A 13,361-nucleotide genomic window follows, 5' to 3' on the forward strand; every position below is an offset into this window, starting at 1 on the left:
TTGCAGCACAAGCTCGTAGCCTCCCTCGCACGTGCTTGTAGTTTCCACGATTCTCTCTTCCAAGCATTGCAGCACAAGCTCGTAGCCTCCCTCGCACGTGCGTGTAGTTTCCACGATTCTCTCTTCCATGCATTGGAGCACAAGCTCGTAGCCTCCCTCGCACGTGCTTTTAGTTTCCACGATTCTCTCTTCCAAGCATTGGAGCACAAGCTTGTAGCCTCCCTCGCACGTGCTTGTATTTTCCACGATTCTCTCTTCCAAGCATTGGAGCACAAGCTCGTAGCGTCCCTCGCACGTGCTTGTAATTTCCACGATTCTCTCTTCCAAGCATTGGAGCACAAGCTCGTAGCCTCCCTCGCACGTGCTTGTAGTTTCCACAATTCTCTCTTCCAAGCATTGGAGCACAAGCTCGTAGCCTCCCTCGCACGTGCGTGTAGTTTCCACGATTCTCTCTTCCATGCATTGGAGCACAAGCTCGTAGCCTCCCTCGCACGTGCTTTTAGTTTCCACGATTCTCTCTTCCAAGCATTGGAGCACAAGCTCGTAGCCTCCCTCGCACGTGCTTGTAGTTTCCACGATTCTCTCTTCCAAGCATTGGAGCACAAGCTCGTAGACTCCCTCGCACGTGCGGGTAGTTTCCACGATTCTCTCTTCCAAGCATTAGAGCACAAGCTCGTAGCCTCCCTCGCACGTGCTTGTAATTTCCACGATTCTCTCTTCCAAGCATTGGAGCACAATCTCGTAGCCTCCCTCGCACGTGCTTGTAATTTCCACGATTCTCTCTTCCAAGCATTGCAGCACAAGCTCGTAGCCTCCCTCGCACGTGCTTGTAGTTTCCACGATTCTCTCTTCCAACCATTGGAGCACAAGCTCGTAGCCTCCCTCGCACGTGCTTGTAGTTTCCACGATTCTCTCTTCCAAGCATTGGAGCACAAGCTCGTAGCCTCCCTCGCACGTGCTTGTAGTTTCCACGATTCTCTCTTCCAAGCATTGGAGCACAAGCCCGTAGCTTCCCTCGCAAGTGCTTGTAGATTCCACGATTCTCTCTTCCAAGCATTGGAGCACAAGCTCGTAGCCTCCCTCGCACGTGCTTGTAGTTTCCACGATTCTCTCTTCCAAGCATTGGAGCACAAGCTCGTAGCCTCCCTCGCACGTGCTTGTAGTTTCCACGATTCTCTCTTCCAAGCATTGGAGCACAAGCTCGTAGCCTCCCTCGAACGTGCGTGTAGTTTCCACGATTCTCTCTTCCAAGCATTCGAGCACAAGCTCGTAGCCTCCCTCGCCAGTGCGTGTAGTTTCCACCATTCTCTCTTCCAAGCATTGGAGCACAAGCTCGTAGCCTCCCTCGCACGTGCGTGTAGTTACCACGATTCTCTCTTCCAAGCATTGCAGCACAAGCTCGTAGCCTCCCTCGCAAGTGCGTGTAGTTTCCACGATTCTCTCTTCCAAGCATTGGAGCACAAGCTCGTAGCCTCCCTCGCACGTGCTTGTAGATTCCACGATTCTCTCTTCCAAGCATTGCAGCACAAGCTCGTAGCCTCCCTCGCACGTGCGTGTAGTTTCCACGATTCTCTCTTCCAAGCATTGGAGCACAAGCTCGTAGCCTCCCTCGCACGTGCTTGTAGTTTCCACGATTCTCTCTTCCAAGCATTGGAGCACAAGCTCGTAGCCTCCCTCGTACGTGCTTGTAGTTCCACGATTCTCTCTTCCAAGCATTGGAGCACAAGCTCGTAGCGTCCCTCGCACGTGCTTGTAATTTCCACGATTCTCTCTTCGAAGCATTGGAGCACAAGCTCGTAGCCTCTCTCGCACGTGCTTGTAGTTTCCACGATTCTCTCTTCCAAGCATTAGAGCACAAGCTCGTAGCCTCCCTCGCACGTGCTTTTAGTTTCCACGATTCTCTCTTCCAAGCATTGGAGCACAAGCTCTTAGCCTCCCTCGCACGTGCTTGTAGTTTCCACGATTCTCTCTTCCAAGCATTGGAGCACAAGCTCGTAGCCTCTCTCACACCTGCTTGTAGTTTCCACGATTCTCTCTTCCAAGCATTGGATAACAAGCCCGTAGCCTCCCTCGCAAGTGCTTGTAGTTTCAACGATTCTCTCTTCCAAGCATCGGAGCACAAGCTCGTAGCCTCCCTCGCACGTGCTTGTAATTTCCACGATTCTCTCTTCCAAGCATTGAGGCAGAAGCTCATAGCCTCCTTCGCACGTGCTTGTAATTTCCACGATTCTCTCTTCCAAGCATTGCAGCACAAGCTCGGAGCCTCCCTCACACGTGCGTATAGTTTCCACGATTCTCTTTTCCAAGCATTGGAGCACAAGCTCGTAGCCTCCCTCGCACGTGCTTGTAGTTTCCACAATTCTCTCTTCCAAGCATTGGAGCACAAGCTCGTAGCCTCCCTCGCACGTGCGTGTAGTTTCCACGATTCTCTCTTCCAAGCATTGCAGCACAAGCTCGTAGCCTCCCTCGCACGTGCTTGTAGTTTCCACGATTCTCTCTTCCAAGCATTGCAGCACAAGCTCGTAGCCTCCCTCGCACGTGCGTGTAGTTTCCACGATTCTCTCTTCCATGCATTGGAGCACAAGCTCGTAGCCTCCCTCGCACGTGCTTTTAGTTTCCACGATTCTCTCTTCCAAGCATTGGAGCACAAGCTCTTAGCCTCCCTCGCACGTGCTTGTAATTTCCACGATTCTCTCTTCCAAGCATTGGAGCACAAGCTCGTAGCCTCCCTCGCACGTGCTTGTAGTTTCCACAATTCTCTCTTCCAAGCATTGGAGCACAAGCTCGTAGCCTCCGTCGCACGTGCTTGTAGTTTCCACGATTCTCTCTTCCAAGCATTGGAGCACAAGCTCGTAGCCTCCCTCGCACGTGCTTGTAGTTCCCACGATTCTCTCTTCCAAGCATTGGAGCGCAAGCTCGTAGCCTCCCTCGCACGTGCTTGTAGTTTCCACGATTCTCTCTTCCAAGTATTGGAGCACAAGCTCGTAGCCTCCCTCGCACGTGTTTGTAGTTTCCACTATTCTCTCTTCCAAGCATTGGAGCACGAGCTCGTAGCCTCCCTCGCACGTGCTTGTAATTTCCACGGTTCTCTCTTCCAAGCATTGGAGCACAAGCTCGTAGCCTCCCTCGCACGTGCTTGTAATTTCCACGATTCTCTCTTCCAAGCATTGGAGCACAAGCTCGTAGCCTCCCTCGCACGTGCGTGTAGTTTCCACGATTCCCTCTTCCAAGCATTGCAGCACAAGCTCGTAGCCTCCCTCGCACGTGCGTTTAGTTTCCACGATTCTCTTTTCCAAGCATTGGAGCAGAAGCTCGTAGCCTCCCTCGCACGTGCGTGTAGTTTCCACGATTTTCTCTTCCAAGCATTGGAGCACAAGCTCGTAGCCTCCCTCGCACGTGCTTGTAATTTCCACGATTCTCTCTTCCAAGCATTGGAGCACAATCTCGTAGCCTCCCTCGCACGTGCTTGTAATTTCCACGATTCTCTCTTCCAAGCATTGCAGCACAAGCTCGTAGAGTCCCTCGCACGTGCGTGTAGTTTCCACGATTCTCTCTTCCAAGCATTGGAGCACAAGCTCGTAGCCTCCATCGCACGTGCTTGTAGTTTCCACGATTCTCTCTTCCAAGCATTGGAGCACAAGCTCGTAGCCTCCCTCGCACGTTCTTGTAGTTTCCACGATTCTCTCTTCCAAGCATTGGAGCACAAGCTCGTAGCCTCCCTCGCACTTGATTGTAATTTCCACGATTCTCTCTTCCAAGCATTGGAGCACAAGCTCGTAGCCTCCCTTGCACGTGCTTCTAGTTTCCACGATTCGCTCTTCCAAGCATTGGAGCACAAGCTCGTAGCCACCCTCGCACGTGCTTGTAGTTTCCACGATTCTCTCTTCCAAGCATTGGAGCACAAGATCGTAGCCTCGCTCGCACGTGCTTGTAGTTTCCACGATTCTTTCTTCCAAGCATTGGCGCACAAGCTCGTAGCCTCCCTCGCACGTGCTTGTAGTTTCCACGATTCTCTCTTCCAAGCATTGGAGCACAAGCTCGTAGCCTCCCTCGCACGTGCTTGTAGTTTCCACGATTCTCTCTTCCAAGCAATGGAGCACAAGCTCGTAGCCTCCCACGCACGTGCTTGTAGTTTCCACGATTCTCTCTTCCAAGCATTGGAGCACAAGCCCGTAGCCTCCCTCGCACGTGCTTGTAATTTCCACGATTCTCTCTTCCAAGCATTGGAGCACAAGCTCGTAGCCTCCCTCGCACGTGCTTGTAGTTTCCACAATTCTCTCTTCCAAGCATTGGAGCACAAGCTCGTAGCCTCCGTCGCACGTGCTTGTAGTTTCCACGATTCTCTCTTCCAAGCATTGGAGCACAAGCTCGTAGCCTCCCTCGCACGTGCTTGTAGTTCCCACGATTCTCTCTTCCAAGCATTGGAGCGCAAGCTCGTAGCCTCCCTCGCACGTGCTTGTAGTTTCCACGATTCTCTCTTCCAAGTATTTGAGCACAAGCTCGTAGCCTCCCTCGCACGTGTTTGTAGTTTCCACTATTCTCTCTTCCAAGCATTGGAGCACGAGCTCGTAGCCTCCCTCGCACGTGCTTGTAATTTCCACGGTTCTCTCTTCCAAGCATTGGAGCACAAGCTCGTAGCCTCCCTCGCACGTGCTTGTAATTTCCACGATTCTCTCTTCCAAGCATTGGAGCACAAGCTCGTAGCCTCCCTCGCACGTGCGTGTAGTTTCCACGATTCCCTCTTCCAAGCATTGCAGCACAAGCTCGTAGCCTCCCTCGCACGTGCGTGTAGTTTCCACGATTCTCTTTTCCAAGCATTGGAGCAGAAGCTCGTAGCCTCCCTCGCACGTGCGTGTAGTTTCCACGATTTTCTCTTCCAAGCATTGGAGCACAAGCTCGTAGCCTCCCTCGCACGTGCTTGTAATTTCCACGATTCTCTCTTCCAAGCATTGGAGCACAATCTCGTAGCCTCCCTCGCACGTGCTTGTAATTTCCACGATTCTCTCTTCCAAGCATTGCAGCACAAGCTCGTAGAGTCCCTCGCACGTGCGTGTAGTTTCCACGATTCTCTCTTCCAAGCATTGGAGCACAAGCTCGTAGCCTCCATCGCACGTGCTTGTAGTTTCCACGATTCTCTCTTCCAAGCATTGGAGCACAAGCTCGTAGCCTCCCTCGCACGTTCTTGTAGTTTCCACGATTCTCTCTTCCAAGCATTGGAGCACAAGCTCGTAGCCTCCCTCGCACTTGATTGTAATTTCCACGATTCTCTCTTCCAAGCATTGGAGCACAAGCTCGTAGCCTCCCTTGCACGTGCTTCTAGTTTCCACGATTCGCTCTTCCAAGCATTGGAGCACAAGCTCGTAGCCACCCTCGCACGTGCTTGTAGTTTCCACGATTCTCTCTTCCAAGCATTGGAGCACAAGATCGTAGCCTCGCTCGCACGTGCTTGTAGTTTCCACGATTCTTTCTTCCAAGCATTGGCGCACAAGCTCGTAGCCTCCCTCGCACGTGCTTGTTGTTTCCACGATTCTCTCTTCCAAGTATTGGAGCACAAGCTCGTAGCTTCCCTCGCACGTGCTTGTAGTTTCCACGATTCTCTCTTCCAAGCAATGGAGCACAAGCTCGTAGCCTCCCACGCACGTGCTTGTAGTTTCCACGATTCTCTCTTCCAAGCATTGGAGCACAAGCCCGTAGCCTCCCTCGCAATTGCTTGTAGTTTCCACGATTCTCTCTTCCAAGCATTGGAGCACAAGCTCGTAGCCTCCCTCGCACGTGCTTGTAATTTCCACGATTCTCTCTTCCAAGCATTGGAGCACAAGCTCGTAGCCTCCCTCGCACGTGCTTGTAGTTTCCACGATTCTCTTTTCCAAGCATTGGAGCACAAGCTCGTAGCCTCCCTCGCACGTGCTTGTAGTTTCCACGATTCTCTCTCCCAAGCAATGGAGCACAAGATCGTAGCCTCCCTCGCACGTGCTTGTAGTTTCCACGATTCTTTCTTCCAAGCATTGGCGCACAAGCTCGTAGCCTCCCTCGCACGTGCTTGTAGTTTCCACGATTCTCTCTTCCAAGCATTGGAGCACAAGCTCGTAGCCTCCCTCGCACGTGCTTGTAGTTTCCACGATTCTCTCTTCCAAGCATTGGAGCACAAGCTCGTAGCCTCCCTCGCACGTGCTTGTAATTTCCACGATTCTCTCTTCCAAGCATTGGAGCACAAGCTCGTAGCCTCCCTCGCACGTGCGTGTAGTTTCCACGATTCCCTCTTCCAAGCATTGCAGCACAAGCTCGTAGCCTCCCTCGCACGTGCGTGTAGTTTCCACGATTCTCTTTTCCAAGCATTGGAGCAGAAGCTCGTAGCCTCCCTCGCACGTGCGTGTAGTTTCCACGATTTTCTCTTCCAAGCATTGGAGCACAAGCTCGTAGCCTCCCTCGCACGTGCTTGTAATTTCCACGATTCTCTCTTCCAAGCATTGGAGCACAATCTCGTAGCCTCCCTCGCACGTGCTTGTAATTTCCACGATTCTCTCTTCCAAGCATTGCAGCACAAGCTCGTAGAGTCCCTCGCACGTGCGTGTAGTTTCCACGATTCTCTCTTCCAAGCATTGGAGCACAAGCTCGTAGCCTCCATCGCACGTGCTTGTAGTTTCCACGATTCTCTCTTCCAAGCATTGGAGCACAAGCTCGTAGCCTCCCTCGCACGTTCTTGTAGTTTCCACGATTCTCTCTTCCAAGCATTGGAGCACAAGCTCGTAGCCTCCCTCGCACGTGCGTGTAGTTTCCACGATTCTCTCTTCCAAGCATTGCAGCACAAGCTCGTAGCCTCCCTCGCACGTGCTTGTAGTTTCCACGATTCTCTCTTCAAAGCATTGCAGCACAAGCTCGTAGCCTCCCTCGCACGTGCGTGTAGTTTCCACGATTCTCTCTTCCATGCATTGGAGCACAAGCTCGTAGCCTCCCTCGCACGTGCTTTTAGTTTCCACGATTCTCTCTTCCAAGCATTGGAGCACAAGCTCTTAGCCTCCCTCGCACGTGCTTGTAGTTTCCACGATTCTCTCTTCCAAGCATTGGAGCACAAGCTCGTAGCCTCCCTCGCACGTTCTTGTAGTTTCCACGATTCTCTCTTCCAAGCATTGGAGCACAAGCTCGTAGCCTCCCTCGCACTTGATTGTAATTTCCACGATTCTCTCTTCCAAGCATTGGAGCACAAGCTCGTAGCCTCCCTTGCACGTGCTTCTAGTTTCCACGATTCGCTCTTCCAAGCATTGGAGCACAAGCTCGTAGCCACCCTCGCACGTGCTTGTAGTTTCCACGATTCTCTCTTCCAAGCATTGGAGCACAAGATCGTAGCCTCGCTCGCACGTGCTTGTAGTTTCCACGATTCTTTCTTCCAAGCATTGGCGCACAAGCTCGTAGCCTCCCTCGCACGTGCTTGTAGTTTCCACGATTCTCTCTTCCAAGCATTGGAGCACAAGCTCGTAGCCTCCCTCGCACGTGCTTGTAGTTTCCACGATTCTCTCTTCCAAGCAATGGAGCACAAGCTCGTAGCCTCCCACGCACGTGCTTGTAGTTTCCACGATTCTCTCTTCCAAGCATTAGAGCACAAGCCCGTAGCCTCCCTCGCAATTGCTTGTAGTTTCCACGATTCTCTCTTCCAAGCATTGGAGCACAAGCTCGTAGCCTCCCTCGCACGTGCTTGTAATTTCCACGATTCTCTCTTCCAAGCATTGGAGCACAAGCTCGTAGCCTCCCTCGCACGTGCTTGTAGTTTCCACGATTCTCTTTTCCAAGCATTGGAGCACAAGCTCGTAGCCTCCCTCGCACGTGCTTGTAGTTTCCACGATTCTCTCTCCCAAGCAATGGAGCACAAGATCGTAGCCTCCCTCGCACGTGCTTGTAGTTTCCACGATTCTTTCTTCCAAGCATTGGCGCACAAGCTCGTAGCCTCCCTCGCACGTGCTTGTAGTTTCCACGATTCTCTCTTCCAAGCATTGGCGCACAAGCTCGTAGCCTCCCTCGCACGTGCTTGTAGTTTCCACGATTCTCTCTTCCAAGCATTGGAGCACAAGCTCGTAGCCTCCCTCGCACGTGCGTGTAGTTACCACGATTCTCTCTTCCAAGCATTGCAGCACAAGCTCGTAGCCTCCCTCGCAAGTGCGTGTAGTTTCCACGATTCTCTCTTCCAAGCATTGGAGCACAAGCTCGTAGCCTCCCTCGCACGTGCTTGTATATTCCACGATTCTCTCTTCCAAGCATTGCAGCACAAGCTCGTAGCCTCCCTCGCACGTGCGTGTAGTTTCCACGATTCTCTCTTCCAAGCATTGGAGCACAAGCTCGTAGCCTCCCTCGCACGTGCTTGTAGTTTCCACGATTCTTTCTTCCAAGCATTGGAGCACAAGCTCGTAGCCTCCCTCGCACGTGCTTGTAGTTTCCACGATTCTCTCTTCCAAGCATTGGAGCACAAGCTCGTAGCGTCCCTCGCACGTGCTTGTAATTTCCACGATTCTCTCTTCGAAGCATTGGAGCACAAGCTCGTAGCCCCTCTCGCACGTGCTTGTAGTTTCCACGATTCTCTCTTCCAAGCATTGGAGCACAAGCTCGTAGCCTCCGTCTCACGTGCTTGTAGTTTCCACGATTCTCTCTTCCAAGCATTGGATAACAAGCCCGTAGCCTCCCTCGCAAGCGCTTGTAGTTTCAACGATTCTCTCTTCCAAGCATTGGAGTACAAGCTCGTAGCCTCCCTCGCACGTGCTTGTAATTTCCACGATTCTCTCTTCCAAGCATTGGAGCACAAGCTCATAGCCTCCTTCGCACGTGCTTGTAATTTCCACGATTCTCTCTTCCAAGCATTGCAGCACAAGCTCGTAGCCTCCCTCACACGTGCGTATAGTTTCCACGATTCTCTTTTCCAAGCATTGGAGCACAAGCTCGTAGCCTCCCTCGCACGTGCTTGTAGTTTCCACAATTCTCTCTTCCAAGCATTGGAGCACAAGCTCGTAGCCTCCCTCGCACGTGGGTGTAGTTTCCACGATTCTCTCTTCCAAGCATTGCAGCACAAGCTCGTAGCCTCCCTCGCACGTGCGTGTAGTTTCCACGATTCTCTCTTCCAAGCATTGGAGCACAAGCTCGTAGCCTCCCTCGCACGTGCTTGTAGTTTCCACGATTCTCTCTTCCAAGCATTGGAGCACAAGCTCGTAGCCTCCCTCGCACGTGCGTGTAGTTTCCACGATTCTCTCTTCCATGCATTGGAGCACAAGCTCGTAGCCTCCCTCGCACGTGCTTTTAGTTTCCACGATTCTCTCTTCCAAGCATTGGAGCACAAGCTCGTAGCCTCCCTCGCACGTGCTTGTAGTTTCCACGATTCTCTCTTCCAAGCATTGGAGCACAAGCTCGTAGCCTCCCTCGCACGTGCGTGTAGTTTCCACGATTCTCTCTTCCAAGCATTGGAGCACAAGCTCGTAGCCTCCCTCGCACGTGCTTGTAATTTCCACGATTCTCTCTTCCAAGCATTGGAGCACAATCTCGTAGCCTCCCTCGCACGTGCTTGTAATTTCCACGATTCTCTCTTCCAAGCATTGCAGCACAAGCTCGTAGCCTCCCTCGCACGTGCTTGTAGTTTCCACGATTCTCTCTTCCAAGCATTGGAGCACAAGCTCGTAGCCTCCCTCGCACGTGCTTGTAGTTTCCACGATTCTCTCTTCCAAGCATTGGAGCACAAGCTCGTAGCCTCCCTCGCACGTGCTTGTAATTTCCACGATTCTCTCTTCCAAGCATTGGAGCACAAGCTCGTAGCCTCCCTCGCACGTGCTTGTAGTTTCCACGATTCTCTTTTCCAAGCATTGGAGCACAAGCTCGTAGCCTCCCTCGCACGTGCTTGTAGTTTCCACGATTCTCTCTTCCAAGCATTGGAGCACAAGCTCGTAGCCTCCCTCGCACGTGCTTGTAGTTTCCACGATTCTCTCTTCCAAGCATTGGAGCACAAGCTCGTAGCCTCCCTCGCACGTGCTTGTAGTTTCCACGATTCTCTCTTCCAACCATTGGAGCACAAGCTCGTAGCCTCCCTCGCACGTGCTTGTAGTTTCCACGATTCTCTCTTCCAAGCATTGGAGCACAAGCTCGTAGCCTCCCTCGCACGTGCTTGTAGTTTCCACGATTCTCTCTTCCAAGCAATGGAGCACAAGCTCGTAGCCTCCCTCGCACGTGCTTGTAGTTTCCACGATTCTCTCTTCCAAGCATTGGAGCACAAGATCGTAGCCTCGCTCGCACGTGCTTGTAGTTTCCACGATTCTTTCTTCCAAGCATTGGCGCACAAGCTCGTAGCCTCCCTCGCACGTGCTTGTAGTTTCCACGATTCTCTCTTCCAAGCATTGGAGCACAAGCTCGTAGCCTCCCTCGCACGTGCTTGTAGTTTCCACGATTCTCTCTTCCAAGCAATGGAGCACAAGCTCGTAGCCTCCCTCGCACGTGCTTGTAGTTTCCACGATTCTCTCTTCCAAGCATTGGAGCACAAGCCCGTAGCCTCCCTCGCACGTGCTTGTAATTTCCACGATTCTCTCTTCCAAGCATTGGAGCACAATCTCGTAGCCTCCCTCGCACGTGCTTGTAATTTCCACGATTCTCTCTTCCAAGCATTGCAGCACAAGCTCGTAGAGTCCCTCGCACGTGCGTGTAGTTTCCACGATTCTCTCTTCCAAGCATTGGAGCACAAGCTCGTAGCCTCCATCGCACGTGCTTGTAGTTTCCACGATTCTCTCTTCCAAGCATTGGAGCACAAGCTCGTAGCCTCCCTCGCACGTTCTTGTAGTTTCCACGATTCTCTCTTCCAAGCATTGGAGCACAAGCTCGTAGCCTCCCTCGCACTTGATTGTAATTTCCACGATTCTCTCTTCCAAGCATTGGAGCACAAGCTCGTAGCCTCCCTTGCACGTGCTTCTAGTTTCCACGATTCGCTCTTCCAAGCATTGGAGCACAAGCTCGTAGCCACCCTCGCACGTGCTTGTAGTTTCCACGATTCTCTCTTCCAAGCATTGGAGCACAAGATCGTAGCCTCGCTCGCACGTGCTTGTAGTTTCCACGATTCTTTCTTCCAAGCATTGGCGCACAAGCTCGTAGCCTCCCTCGCACGTGCTTGTAGTTTCCACGATTCTCTCTTCCAAGCATTGGAGCACAAGCTCGTAGTCTCCCTCGCACGTGCTTGTAGTTTCCACGATTCTCTCTTCCAAGCAATGGAGCACAAGCTCGTAGCCTCCCTCGCACGTGCTTGTAGTTTCCACGATTCTCTCTTCCAAGCATTGGAGCACAAGCCCGTAGCCTCCCTCGCAATTGCTTGTAGTTTCCACGATTCTCTCTTCCAAGCATTGGAGCACAAGCTCGTAGCCTCCCTCGCACGTGCTTGTAATTTCCACGATTCTCTCTTCCAAGCATTGGAGCACAAGCTCGTAGCCTCCCTCGCACGTGCTTGTAGTTTCCACGATTCTCTTTTCCAAGCATTGGAGCACAAGCTCGTAGCCTCCCTCGCACGTGCTTGTAGTTTCCACGATTCTCTCTCCCAAGCAATGGAGCACAAGATCGTAGCCTCCCTCGCACGTGCTTGTAGTTTCCACGATTCTTTCTTCCAAGCATTGGCGCACAAGCTCGTAGCCTCCCTCGCACGTGCTTGTAGTTTCCACGATTCTCTCTTCCAAGCATTTTAGCACAAGCTCGTAGCCTCCCTCGCACGTGCTTGTAGTTTCCACGATTCTCTCTTCCAAGCATTGGAGCACAAGCTCGTAGCCTCCCTCACACGTGCGTGTAGTTAGCACGATTCTCTCTTCCAAGCATTGCAGCACAAGCTCGTAGCCTCCCTCGCAAGTGCGTGTAGTTTCCACGATTCTCTCTTCCAAGCATTGGAGCACAAGCTCGTAGCCTCCCTCGCACGTGCTTGTATATTCCACGATTATATCTTCCAAGCATTGCAGCACAAGCTCATAGCCTCCTTCGCACGTGCTTGTAATTTCCACGATTCTCTCTTCCAAGCATTGCAGCACAAGCTCGTAGCCTCCCTCACACGTGCGTATAGTTTCCACGATTCTCTTTTCCAAGCATTGGAGCACAAGCTCGTAGCCTCCCTCGCACGTGCTTGTAGTTTCCACAATTCTCTCTTCCAAGCATTGGAGCACAAGCTCGTAGCCTCCCTCGCACGTGCGTGTAGTTTCCACGATTCTCTCTTCCAAGCATTGCAGCACAAGCTCGTAGCCTCCCTCGCACGTGCGTGTAGTTTCCACGATTCTCTCTTCGAAGCATTGGAGCACAAGCTCGTAGCCCCTCTCGCACGTGCTTGTAGTTTCCACGATTCTCTCTTCCAAGCATTGGAGCACAAGCTCGTAGCCTCCGTCTCACGTGCTTGTAGTTTCCACGATTCTCTCTTCCAAGCATTGGATAACAAGCCCGTAGCCTCCTTCGCAAGTGCTTGTAGTTTCAACGATTCTCTCTTCCAAGCATTGGAGTACAAGCTCGTAGCCTCCCTCGCACGTGCTTGTAATTTCCACGATTCTCTCTTCCAAGCATTGGAGCACAAGCTCATAGCCTCCTTCGCACGTGCTTGTAATTTCCACGATTCTCTCTTCCAAGCATTGCAGCACAAGCTCGTAGCCTCCCTCACACGTGCGTATAGTTTCCACGATTCTCTTTTCCAAGCATTGGAGCACAAGCTCGTAGCCTCCCTCGCACGTGCTTGTAGTTTCCACAATTCTCTCTTCCAAGCATTGGAGCACAAGCTCGTAGCCTCCCTCGCACGTGCGTGTAGTTTCCACGATTCTCTCTTCCAAGCATTGCAGCACAAGCTCGTAGCCTCCCTCGCACGTGCGTGTAGTTTCCACGATTCTCTCTTCCAAGCATTGGAGCACAAGCTCGTAGCCTCCCTCGCACGTGCTTGTAGTTTCCACGATTCTCTCTTCCAAGCATTGGAGCACAAGCTCGTAGCCTCCCTCGCACGTGCGTGTAGTTTCCACGATTCTCTCTTCCATGCATTGGAGCACAAGCTCGTAGCCTCCCTCGCACGTGCTTTTAGTTTCCACGATTCTCTCTTCCAAGCATTGGAGCACAAGCTCGTAGCCTCCCTCGCACGTGCTTGTAGTTTCCACGATTCTCTCTTCCAAGCATTGGAGCACAAGCTCGTAGCCTCCCTCGCACGTGCGTGTAGTTTTCCACGATTCTCTCTTCCAAGCATTGGAGCACAAGCTCGTAGCCTCCCTCGCACGTGCTTGTAATTTCCACGATTCTCTCTTCCAAGCATTGGAGCACAATCTCGTAGCCTCCCTCGCACGTGCTTGTAATTTCCACGATTCTCTCTTCCAAGCATTGGAGCACAAGCTCGTAGCCTCCCTCGC

Source organism: Amblyomma americanum, chromosome 1, assembly GCF_052857255.1.
Source record: "Amblyomma americanum isolate KBUSLIRL-KWMA chromosome 1, ASM5285725v1, whole genome shotgun sequence".
Lineage (NCBI taxonomy): Eukaryota > Metazoa > Arthropoda > Arachnida > Ixodida > Ixodidae > Amblyomma > Amblyomma americanum.